Genomic DNA, 11,966 nt, shown 5'->3' on the forward strand with positions numbered 1-11,966 from the left:
TACTTCTAGATTATGAAATTCCTCTCTTTCTATAAATGTCAGAAAGCAGCTCACTATAATTTGATTTCCCTCTTTCTTAAGGTCAGATTAAAACCCAGTAAGTTATTATTGGAGGTTTGCTTTCCCCTAGAAGGGAGAAATCATATAGCACATTTCCGGAATATTTCCTGAAGCATAGGGTGTCCCACACTTTGTTTCCTTCCAAATACAGCTGTGTTTCATCATCCAGAGAGGATTGTTGGGTTAACAAGTAGGGCCAAACAAGCACAGAATAGAAAACAACTCACTATTCTAGGCCATTACATGAAGGCAGTGTTCTCCATATGGAGCACATAATTCAGACCCCAGAAAGTACATCACTGCATGTGACTCTATTCTATGACGCATGACCCTCTGCTTAGTCTGAGGTCAAAATAAATCTTTGAGGAAAGAAATACGATTGGTGGCACAAGTTTTTGTGAATCACAGGGCAACGTATGTGTTCCATCAGCACCTAGAGGGCCTCCTGCAGTGGAGGGTCTGAGAAGAGGTGCAGGTGGTGAAGGCATATCCTTCAAGCTTGAGACCCCGTGAAGGTTTCACAGACCTCAGAGCAGCTCTGAGCCCAGAGACCCGCCCTTCACAGGGCTCCAGCCTTTTATAGTACTCGCTCCGGTGACCTCTCAAGCTAGTTTCTTCCTCCCTGTGGCCCAGTTTCCATGTCTGTCCAATTGGTAAGAGGAAGGGCTCTTCCCTGCCTGCCTCACAGGCAGAGGGTATCGACGAAAATGTTTTGTGGACAGTAAGCATTCTATAAAGAGAAGGTGTGGTTAATGTACTCTTATCCATTTTACAAGACGGCACTCCGCAAGTACAGAGAGGTCAAGTGACTCACCCAAGGTCACAACGCTAGTGAGAAACCCTGGTGCTTGTGGTGGGAGAAGGTGACAGAGAAGACTGGAATCTGTGTCTCCTGCTTAGTACAGCTCCTTCCCTGAACCTCTGGTTTCTGATCTGGAGGAGTTGGAGTCAATTACTCAGATCCATGAGCTATTTTTAAAGGTTTTAAGAGTTTAACAGATTCTCATCGATAAGCTGCCCAGACTCAAAATCATGCCTTTACTTTTGGCTGACGTGGCATCAGCCCAGAGGGGGAGTTCTGGTTAGTTCAAGGGTCCTCGACTCTTGCTATCCATTTGTATCACCTGGGGAGCCTTTAAAGGATGTCCATGCCCAGATTCCACTCTGGGCCAATTAAATTTAAATCTCGGGGGGTGTTTGCATTTTTAAAATCTCCCAGGTGATTATAATGGGCTACCAGGGTAGAGAACCACTGGGTTGGCTGATGAGGATCTGAAACTGATAGGCAACAACAGTTGTCGTTGACTGATTACACAGCACAGTTAAAGCAATCGTACTGAGATCTTTAGTTGAAAGAAATTCACAAAAAAAAAAAGAAAGAAATTCACACCTCGAGTGTCTTAATGTGGCCAGCATTTATTGTGCACATACTATGTGCCAGACAGGAATCAAAATATCTACATGGATGAACTCACTTTGTCCCCACAGGACCTACAACGTTTTCCCAGTTTACAGATGAGAAAACAGGCAAAGTGCAGAAACTTGCCAAGGTCACAGCCAAAATGTGGGACAGCCAGGATGGAACTCACGCATCCAGTACCAGGATCTTAACCCCGACCCTAGACAGAGTCCTGATACTTCCATAGGATGTGGTTTATCGTACCCTAGCTTCAGTGATGAATTAAAAGATTACAGAATATCGGGGAATATAGAACAGTTTCTAATCCAAACTCCAGCCTGTGGGGGCCGGGAGGTAAGACACTTCAGGGGGGTGGGCAGATGTACATGCAGACGGGGACATGGCAGCCCAGGGGCAGGAACTGTGGCAGACTGGCGAGCACATGCCAGGGAAGGGAGACAGCCGCCACCGACTGCAGCAGATTGCTGCCATGTGGGGAGGTAGCCTGGTGCTGCTTGCTCGTCCAAGTTTTCAGAAGAAGCTGGAAATCTGGATTTGTATGTGAAACCGACCATTTCCAAATGCTGTCTCGAGTTTTTAAACATACTGTATGGGGCAAAACATATCAGTAGGCCACTAGCTTGTGACTTCTAATATCATCCATAACACACACACAACACACACATACAGCACACACATACCCCAATCTTTCTTCTAAAATTCTTGAAAAATAGATGCATGTATATGTATAACGGAATCACTTTGCTGTACACCTGAACCTAACACAACATTGTTAATCAACTATGCTCCAATATAAAATTAAAATTAAAAAAAACCCTAAATCATCTAATGTTCTCTTGGTTTGGTCCCCTGCAATTAGAAACAGCAGACCCTGTCTTTCCTTCTTTCTGTGCAAAATTTGAACTATTACCTATGTAACACATGGAAAACCCAATAGAAATTTCCCCTGGGTAATTTTAATCAGTGGATTGACTGGTAAATTAATGAATAAATAAACTTTTATTAAACACTTATTTTCTCATTTGAATCTCAGTGTAAGTCTGGGACTGTGGATTTACTATCATCACTTTACAGTAAAACCCAGTCAAAATTCATATGATTATTACACAATTTAGATATAATTCAGGTCAAATCATACACACAGATGAACTTGTTCCTCTAGTAAAAGCCTAAAGTAATATTGTTGGCCTATGAAACAAGTACTTGTCAAGCCCTATTATACAGCCTTATAAAAGAATTTTACCATATCCTATTATTTACTCTATGAGATACATGGAAAAGTTTTAAAAATAATAATAAACACAGACATCACCAAAAAGTTCTGAGTCAGATATGCCTATAGTGTAATCACACACTAAGCAAATGGAAACATTTCATATACTTCATAATAGCTAATCTTTCTTGAGCTCTTTCTACAAAGCAGCCACTAATTAGGTATGGCTTTGTGTGTGTACATAATATTGACATTTATATAGGTATTCAATTAATCCATACAATATCCCTATGATATAGGGACTGTTATCACTATTGAAAGATGAGGAAACCAGAGAACAGGGAAGTTAAGTAATTTGCCCAAGGTCACACAGCTAGTTAGTGTCAGAGCTCAGATCTAAACAGCTTGGCACCAGAGCCTGTACACTGGACCACTACTCTATGACCTTAAAAAGCATGTACGGTCTCCGTTTTTTACTTAAGATGTACAGTATACAGTAGACATAGTGAAAAGAGGGCAAAAATCACATGATATTTTCTCTCTTGTTACAAAACAACAACAAAAACTTTTAAAAATACACCACCAAAGGAAACCATAAGCAAGACAAAAAGACGACCCTCAGAAAGGGAGAAAATATTTGCAAATAAAGCAACGGACAAAGGATTAATCTCCAAAATTTACAAGCAGCTCATGCAGCTCAATATCAAAAAAACAAACAACCCAATCCAAAAATGGGCCGAAGATCTAAATAGACATTTCTCCAAAGAAGATATACAGATTGCCAACAAACACATGAAAGAATGCTCAACATCACTAATCATTAGAGAAATGCAAATCAAAACTACAATGAGGTATCACCTCACACCAGTCAGAATGGCCATCATCAAAAATCTACAAACGATAGATGTTGGAGAGGGTGTGGAGAAAAGGGAACCCTCATACACTGTTGGTGGGAATGTAAATTGATACAGCCACTATGGAGAACAGTATGGAGGTTCCTTAAAAAACTAAAAATAGAACTACCATACGATCCAGCAATCCCACTACTGGGCATATACCCTGAGAAAACCATAATTCAAAAAGATACATGTACCACAATGTTCACTGCAGCACTATTTACAATAGCCAAGACATGGAAGCAACCTAAATGTCCCACGATAGATGAATGGATAAAGAAGATGTGGTACATATATACAATGGAATATTACTCAGCCATAAAAAGGAACGAAATTGGGTCATTTGTACAGATGTGGGTGGACCTAGAGTCTGTCATACAGAGTGAAGTAAGGCAGAAAGAGAAAAACAAATATCATATATTAACGCATATATGTGGAATCTAGGAAAATGGTACAGATGAACCTATTTGTAGGGCAGGAACAGAGACACAGACGTAGAGAACGGACATGTGGACACAGAGGGGGGAAGGGGAGGGTGGGACGAATTGGGAGATTAGGAATGACATATATACACTACCATGCGTAAAATAGATAGCTAGTTGGAACATGCTATAAAGCACAGGAAGCTCAGCCCAGTGTTCTGTGACAACCTAGATGGATGGGATGGGGGGTGGGTAGGAGGGAGGTCCAAAAGGGAGGTGATATAGGTATACATATAACTGATTCACTTTACTGTACAGCAGAAACTAACACAAAATTGTAAAGCAATTATACTCCGATAATAATAAAAATAAGTAAGTAAATAAATAAATAAAATATACCACCAGACAACCCAAGACACTGGCACTATGTAACTTTAGAAAAATCTATCACCCTCCTCAAGTACAGTAGCTTGTTTCGAAAGCACAGATAAGCAGGCTGCTGATGATCAATCATGGAAAAGACCATCTTCCCTGGGCTTCTCCATTCCCCTTTGAAAGCCAACCTCTTCAGAGCACTCAAAACAATTCATCCAGAGATGCACATTTCTCTCAGCCCTCATCTTTTTCCCTTCACAACTCACTTCTAATGGGGCTCTAACCACTTTTCTGACCCATGGAGAAATTACAGGAAAGAGGGAGAGAGAGAGAGAGGGATTATTTTGGGGTTGGCTTTTTCAGGCCCAAGCCTCGGAGAAGGTCCACGCATTCCTTCCTTGCTGGGAGATAGAACTTGGCTGAATTTGGAATTTCTTAAAAACAGAAGCAAGAGTACCTAAGCCTTAGTCATTTAAGAACTCGAGAGAGCTTCAGTGGTAGAGGTTTTTTAACAAGAAGGGAATGGGAGGCTGGAAACAATATCCTTTTCAGGCACACAGAATCTGCTGCATTTACTATAACTCTGGGTCAGTCTGTGAAAAACAGAGTGGCTAAAGGCCTCATGCTGATTTCAGACCGTGGGCGTGTATCACTGTACATTTTATAAAATTAGCTACAGTGCAGCTTCTGTGTATGTGTGTGTGTGTGTCTGTGTGTGTGTGTGTGTGTGTGTGTACACAGGCAGTGAGGCTGACTTTTATAAAATAAACAGCAATATGCACCCATGCAGCTAAAGATTAGTATCAAGCCAAAGTCTGATTTTAATTTATGAAACTACCTTGTAACTACAGCGATTCTATCCCAAGGTGGGTCCTTGGGGAATGATAAAGCCATCTGAGAGGTCCCTGCTTCAGCATCTAGACATATATACTATACTCTAATATCATAAAAATGTAATGTACAGGCGGAGGATAGAAATACAAAACTTGCTCCTAAACAGAAGGGGGAAAGCAGCTAGAAACTTCAGCCCACTAAATCTCTTAGCTATTTCTGAGGTTTGTGCTTTGCACATTAGTTTCTTATAAAATATGACAAAAGACATTTCAGCTACCATAAACCATAAAGTATTTTGTACACATGGCCCTAGATGGTACTGAGCTATACCTAGAAAGTAGGAAATAGAAAAGAAACAGGACACAGCGTCTTCACTGACAATCTGCATCTCTAAAATGTGATTCTAGAGTGCCTTTACTGAGGCCAAAGCAGTAACGAAATCTGATGGAAAAAAACAAAAAAAAACAAAAAAAACCCACATGTCTTACCATCACTAGGCCTGGTCTGGATTTCTTTCGGATAAGAGGAAACTCAAAATCTACGCCGTCACCACAAAGCTCGTGGTCCTGTAAAAACCTTCTGCTAGAAAGCCTTTCACGCCCCCAAAAGTCCTATTTTGTAGGTCACACTCTCATTATCTTGTTCTGCGATCAGTCTGATTAAATTATAGAAAATTACTAACACATCACTCAGGATAGAGAGATGAGCTCCAGCCTGTTGTGTTTGTTTTTCAGTCCTCCTGTCCTAATGCTCCAGCAGATATTTAAAAAGGAAGAGTGGAGGAGAGACAAGGCAACTTCAAACGAGGAAAGCGAAAGGATATATTAACCTCCTCCCAGGACTAAGCTGCCCTCAGCTTTCACAGAGGGCATGACTGACCAGTCACGGAAACCAAGAGAACTTTTTCCACTCTGACAATCTGGGCTCCACCATCGTTTCCTTCGCACCTTATCATCTTTTGAGTCCAAAGACACCACTTTGCACGAAGTGACCAGGGTTAGTGCTACCGGATGAGTTTTTCTCTTTGGGGAAACGAAATCATTCAGACACAATCTGAACTCCTGGGATTACTAAATAAACTGCTTTACCTACACATTTCGAATCTGGTCTTTCCTACAAGGACATCTTGACATTAATTAATTAATCCTTGTATTTTAAACCAACTTGTGACCCCAGGAGAAGCCTGCCTGGTTACTCCATCAGTACAACAAGATCCCTTGGCTGTTTCCACAGCCTTTGTCCATCTAATTTGATAAGCCTCGCGAGATCAAGACTTTCCACACCTCCCTAGGAACTCTCCTAAGAGGCCATTCAAAGACTCTAAAAACTCAAATGCACAGCAAGCTCTAACACTGGCCAAAAGCTGTCCAATTTATACTTCTCCAACGTGATTTATTAACACTTGGTGCAGGAGACTTGTCAATTCACACCAGCTGTGTCATCCCCAGAGCGAGATGGCAACACGTAGACAAATTAAAAATCAATTTTTTTTTATTAGAAACTATTTTGCAGCATTAGAAGGAATGCGATTTTGAGCTATCTTCCTTATTTTAACAGCAAAGCTCAGTGGACCCTACTTACTGTATTAGGAATACATGGATTTCTTTAAGGAGAACAGATAGGCATTTTCGCCCAGCATCAAGCAAGCCTGCTTTGTGGTACCCCAGAATCATCCGAAGTGAAATAGTTTTCTATTTCAGATTTTAAAAATTTCCCCATGGTCCCTGTCCTAGTCAGGAGGTACTGTCTGTTCACTGAAAAAATTTAATAAGAATAAGTAAGGGAAAGAGTTCAATCTTCTACCTTCTATCTTTCAACAGACATATAAAGACCCGTAAAAATATAAAAATAAGGGATCCTGTTGCTTTTCAGTCATTTTGTTTCCCAATTTTACTAGAAAGCAAGAAAGAATTTTTAAAGTTTTGTTCATGATGAACACAATAACCTGTTCTGGTCTTGACCCACAACTGAGTAAACAGTGAAAATACTGGAATAACAAAACAACTGTTTTATGAACTTTTCCTTTGTGGTCCCCCTCGGGAATAGGCATCGGGCAGCTTTCCAATGATAAACAGAAGAGAATCTAAACTCATACCCGTTTAGGGGTAAGTTGAAGCTAATGAGGAAATCTTAAAAGTGCTGATGGCACCGATGGTCAAAGGTTTTACAGATGCAACAAACACACCCCTTTCCCTCTCCAGTTTGTGATCCCAAATGGAATGATGTTCACAAAGGGCTGAGCCCCAGGCCTGGCAAACAGTCACGGTATCAGTTTCCCTCTCTTCCTCTTTCTCAGGCTGACAAACATTTTTAAACTCTGCAGTTCGGGATTCTGCTAAAGATAAGCACATGGTATAGCTCCAAGGACCTCTAGGACATTTTTTTGGAACATGGTATTGGACCCTGTTAATGGAAAGAACTTTTGTAAAAGAGCCATCAACTGCAGCAGAGTCGTATTTAAATCCCAAAATGATAATTACTGCTCTAGGCCAAGAAATAAAGGCTTTATTTTGAATAATAATTTTGAAATCCACTTCTCAAAAATAGTTTAGGTTTAACACCCTTGGTTGGGGGTCACCTCTGAAAGCTAGTGCAGCTCGCCTTTTTGATTTGCAGCCAATAGGATCACCATTCAATTCTATAGGACAGTCCATTTGTTTTTCTGCGTATGTATGAGGCCCACATAACAAAAACAAACACACACACACACACACACACACACACACACACACACACACACACACACTACTTCAGAGGCCCAGGAGGAAAGGACTGTGTAGAATTTTAAATCAGAAATCTAACGCTTAGGTTAGTAGTGTCAGGTTAAAGGCTCGCCCATCCCCAAAGCTAATTCGGTACTGAACAGTCCCATGGGTGTCTAGTTGAACAGAAGGAGCTAGGAAACCTTAGCAGAACGAAGCCCAGCCTGGGGAATTGCTGGGACTCCGTGCCAGGGGCTGAGGCTCACCCCAGACTTGGTATCAGATAATACCAAGTGCTAGTCTGGATTTCCAGGACTAATCTACTGGAGGGTGGAACTTCCAGGTTCCCTGGTGTCTGTGCTATAGGGTGGGAGGACTGTGGGCTTTGGAGATTCCCCACTGTGGCTGGCTAGTATCATATTTAATAACACATAGAAAGAGTTTATTAGCAGCAATGGTTTATGGGGGGAAGGGTACACAGGCAAGGGGGGGGACCTAAGAGGAAGTGGAAAGCATCTTAAATTTTCTAGAGATGCAGTTATCACAAGTTTCTTTTCTTGTATTCTAATTTGAACTTCTTAAATGTGTTTACAGGTTCTCTAAATTCTAAAAACGTTACATCAATAGTGGCTCTTAAGCACTTGTATTTACTCAGAAGGCTTTTCGGTTTCAAAAGCAATCCTCCCCATCTCATCCCCCCTCTGACCTTTCCCACCCTGAAAACCACTCATATCACTCCTTTCTTTTATGGAGAAATGTTAAGTCAGCCCCTGTATAACTTCTTAAAAACTCAGGATGACAGTCTATTAGAGCAATCAACTCCCAACTCTCTATATTTTAACTTTGATACAAAACGGTTCTCCAGGGAAAGAAAAATCCGGCTGCCCCCCACACACAAATAAACAAACAAGTAAACAAAGAACTTAGCATTAAAACTGGAATTTAGGGCTACAATTATATTCTACATTAAATACAAATTAACACTAATTTGACCAAAGTCCACCCCACTGCAAGTTCTTTCAAGACTCACTCAGCACTTAGCAAGCCTTGGGTTTCTGTGTCTGAATTGCAAAATACACCATTTGCCCAGAAATTGCTCTTAGCTCAAATGCAAACTGCTCACAAAACATGTGTAAACCATGCTTAAAACAGGCAGCACACATCCACAAAAGTCCATTCAAACCAAAGGTAAGTGGAGAAAGCTTCACAAATTAGGCTTCTCTTTAAAAACTGGAGGGACTTTTACGGTGCTTCCAAAAGGTAATTGCTTTTTACTTCAGTAAAAGTGGCTTTATGTGACTGAGAGAAGGAGTTGATTTTTTCTTTCTTTCTTTCTTTTTTTTTTTTTTTTAACTTGAGTGGATAACAGTATTCAATTAGAGAACAGGGTGGGAGAGCCCACTCTCAAAATACAACTTAATCACCAGGCCCCAGCGCACTGGAGAGGCCCACCAAAACACACGAGCTAAAATGGAGCCCGAATTTCCTCTCAGACGGAGAGGGTAGTCGCACGAGGTCAGGGTCAAGGTCACCAGCAGGGCAGGCTGCAGCTGCCCGACTGCACTACCCACAACGGGAGGGAAGGCGTTCCATCTCCGTCACAACCGAGCAGATAAATCCCTTCTCCCCTCCTACCCTCCCTCTCACCCCGCCAAGATTTTTTTTTTAAGAAGAAAGGAAAATGACCAAATAACCTCACCGCCCTGGTTTTCGCACACAAGCTCATCAGCGCCCAAAGTTGCCATCTAAGGGCAAGTTTGCAGAGAACACTGAAGCCCATTTTGTCCGAGCAGGGCAAGCCTCCCCCGACGCCCCCCCAGGATTCCTGCCTCCTCTCCCTGCCCCCAAACGCCCCCGAAAAGAGCTGGGAACTGCGGCCGGCCGGCCATGTGCACGCACACACTTCCACCAACTGCTGCGAGTTTTCTGTGAATCGCAGCGCGGAGCCTCCCAACTCGCCCTCCCCGACTCCGCCGCCTTCTCCTTCCTCGCACAAAATTTCCCTACACACCCAGCCGCCTGCGAATGATTTTATGTGCATATATATTACATATGTGATATTATCCTCAGAACCTCTAGCGGGCAGGCGAAGAAAGGACTGCACAGGGGCATTTTTTTTTTTTTTTTAAAGGAAGGGGAAAAAAAGCACAACCCAAGCCCTGTGCGTCGACTCCTGCGTACCGGGAAGGGGAAAGAAAGAGGAATGTTTGCGGAGCGGGCTGCCTGCGAGTGCCCTTGCTCGCCACTTCGGCCGCGGCCCGGGTGACACGGAGGCACGGGGGCGCCCGGCCCGAGCTACCCGCGCCCCCTGCCCGTCCCCCGGGCAGGCACCGCCGCGGAGATTTCGCGAGGGGGAGATCGATCGCGCTGCCTGTCTGCAGCGGAAACGCACACGCTCACACACAACCCCAGCCCGAGACACCATAACCTTAACCCTTCCCCCACCCTCCGTGAACTTCAGGTGACCGACCACGTCGGCCTGACACCCGGGCGGGCGGGCGCTCCGGCTCCGCTCCCGCCCCCAGCCCGGGTTTTGCAGGATCGGGCTCCAAGCAGCGCCAAACCGCCGGGAGAGAGGAGCAGTGCGGGGGGAGAGAAGAGAAATTGACCCTCCGTCTCCCCCGACCCCTCCCTCCGGCGCCTCCGGCGTCCCCTCCTCCCCGTCACCCCGCCCCACGCCTTCTCCCCTGCCCCCTCCTCCCTGCATTCAAGGAGCCGGGCGGCCCCGGGGGATATTTTTAGTTGCTTCTTTCTCCTTCACTTTTAGCTTTAGCAGCATCTCGGAACACTCAAAGCGGAGAAAGATTGGGGGGGGGGGGGGGGTGTGAGCTGGAGAGGGAGTGGGGGAAAAGTTAAGAGTCTCGCAAAGAAAAGCCGGAGGGAGGGCGGAGAGGGACCAGGGGCGCGGGTGGAGGAGGGGAAGGGGACCGGGCCGTGCCGGCGGTGTGTGTCTCCAGTTGGTGTGTGGCTGCAGCCGGGGAGGGCTGTGATGCACTTTAGTCCTGGACTCTGCTCAGGCTCGCCGGGGAGGGGGGTCTGAGAGCCCGAGTCTCGCCCGGCTCCGTCTGCTCCGACTGACCCCGCATTTTATTGCGGCCAGGAGCCCTGCTCCTCCCTCCCCTCGGCTCTGCAGGGACCTCGCGCGCCGCGAGCCGCCCTGCCTCCTGCCTCCGCCTCGGCGCAGCTCCCGCACCCCACATCCGCCCGCCGCTGCCGGGCCTCGCCCCCAGCCCGGCCGCCCCGCGCCCCCCGCGCCCCGGCGCGCCCCCTCGCCCCGGCGCCCCGGGAGCAGCCGCCCGGCGGCGCGTGTGTACCCGTGTGTTTGTGTGCGGTGCCCCCACACCCTCCCAGCCGCTCCCGCCTCGCCCGCCCCCGACTCCCCTCCTCCGCCGCCGCCTCCTCCACCTCCGCCTCCTGCTCCTGCCGCCGCCGCTGCCGCCGGCGGCTCCGGGCCCGACCAGCCCCGGCGCAACCTTTAGCCGGAGACGGACCTCTCCCTGGATCCCGTACTCGGCAGGCGGCCGCGCGCCCTCGCCCCGACACCCCCAAACGCCATGTCACGGCCCCCAGCCCTCCGCGCGCCCCGACCCCCGCACCCTCAGGCACCGGGATCCGCAAGGAATTTCTTGTTTAAAAAGATTCCAACCTCTCCCACCTCCCCTCCACCCCCGATTAAAAAAACCCCGGCATCCACACTACTCCCCTCCTCCCTTCTTTTGCCCCCTCCCCCCAGCAACCCGGAGTGAGGAGGGGGAGGGGGAGGGAAAAGGGAAAAAAGCCCGATCTCAAGGAAAAAAAAAGGGGGGGGGGGTGAGAGAAAGAAAGAAAAAGAGAGAGAGAATAGAAAGGGCACGGGGCTGATCATCACCAACATGGCTGCCTCAGCACAGACCTAAACGAGGAGTAACCCGGGCTGTGTCTTTGTCAGTTTCACCTCTGTAACCCTAAACTAATGCAGAAAACAACGGAGGAGGCTGCGGAGGGGAAAGAGGAGAGGGAGGGCGAGAAAATGGCACGAGAGGAGGTGGAGAAGGGATGACTTAC

The 11,966-nt window shown here is 46.0% G+C and overlaps 1 protein-coding gene across 4 annotated transcripts in view; it reads right to left on the reverse strand.

The window, feature by feature from the left end:
- ZNF827 (zinc finger protein 827) overlaps positions 1–11,966 on the reverse strand; it is a 205,260-nt gene that overhangs the window by 163,332 nt on the left and 29,962 nt on the right. The gene's annotated exons all lie outside the window — the stretch shown is intronic.

Source organism: Balaenoptera physalus (genome assembly GCF_965194825.1).
Source record: "Balaenoptera physalus genome assembly, chromosome: 5".
In the NCBI taxonomy this organism is placed as follows: domain Eukaryota; kingdom Metazoa; phylum Chordata; class Mammalia; order Artiodactyla; family Balaenopteridae; genus Balaenoptera; species Balaenoptera physalus.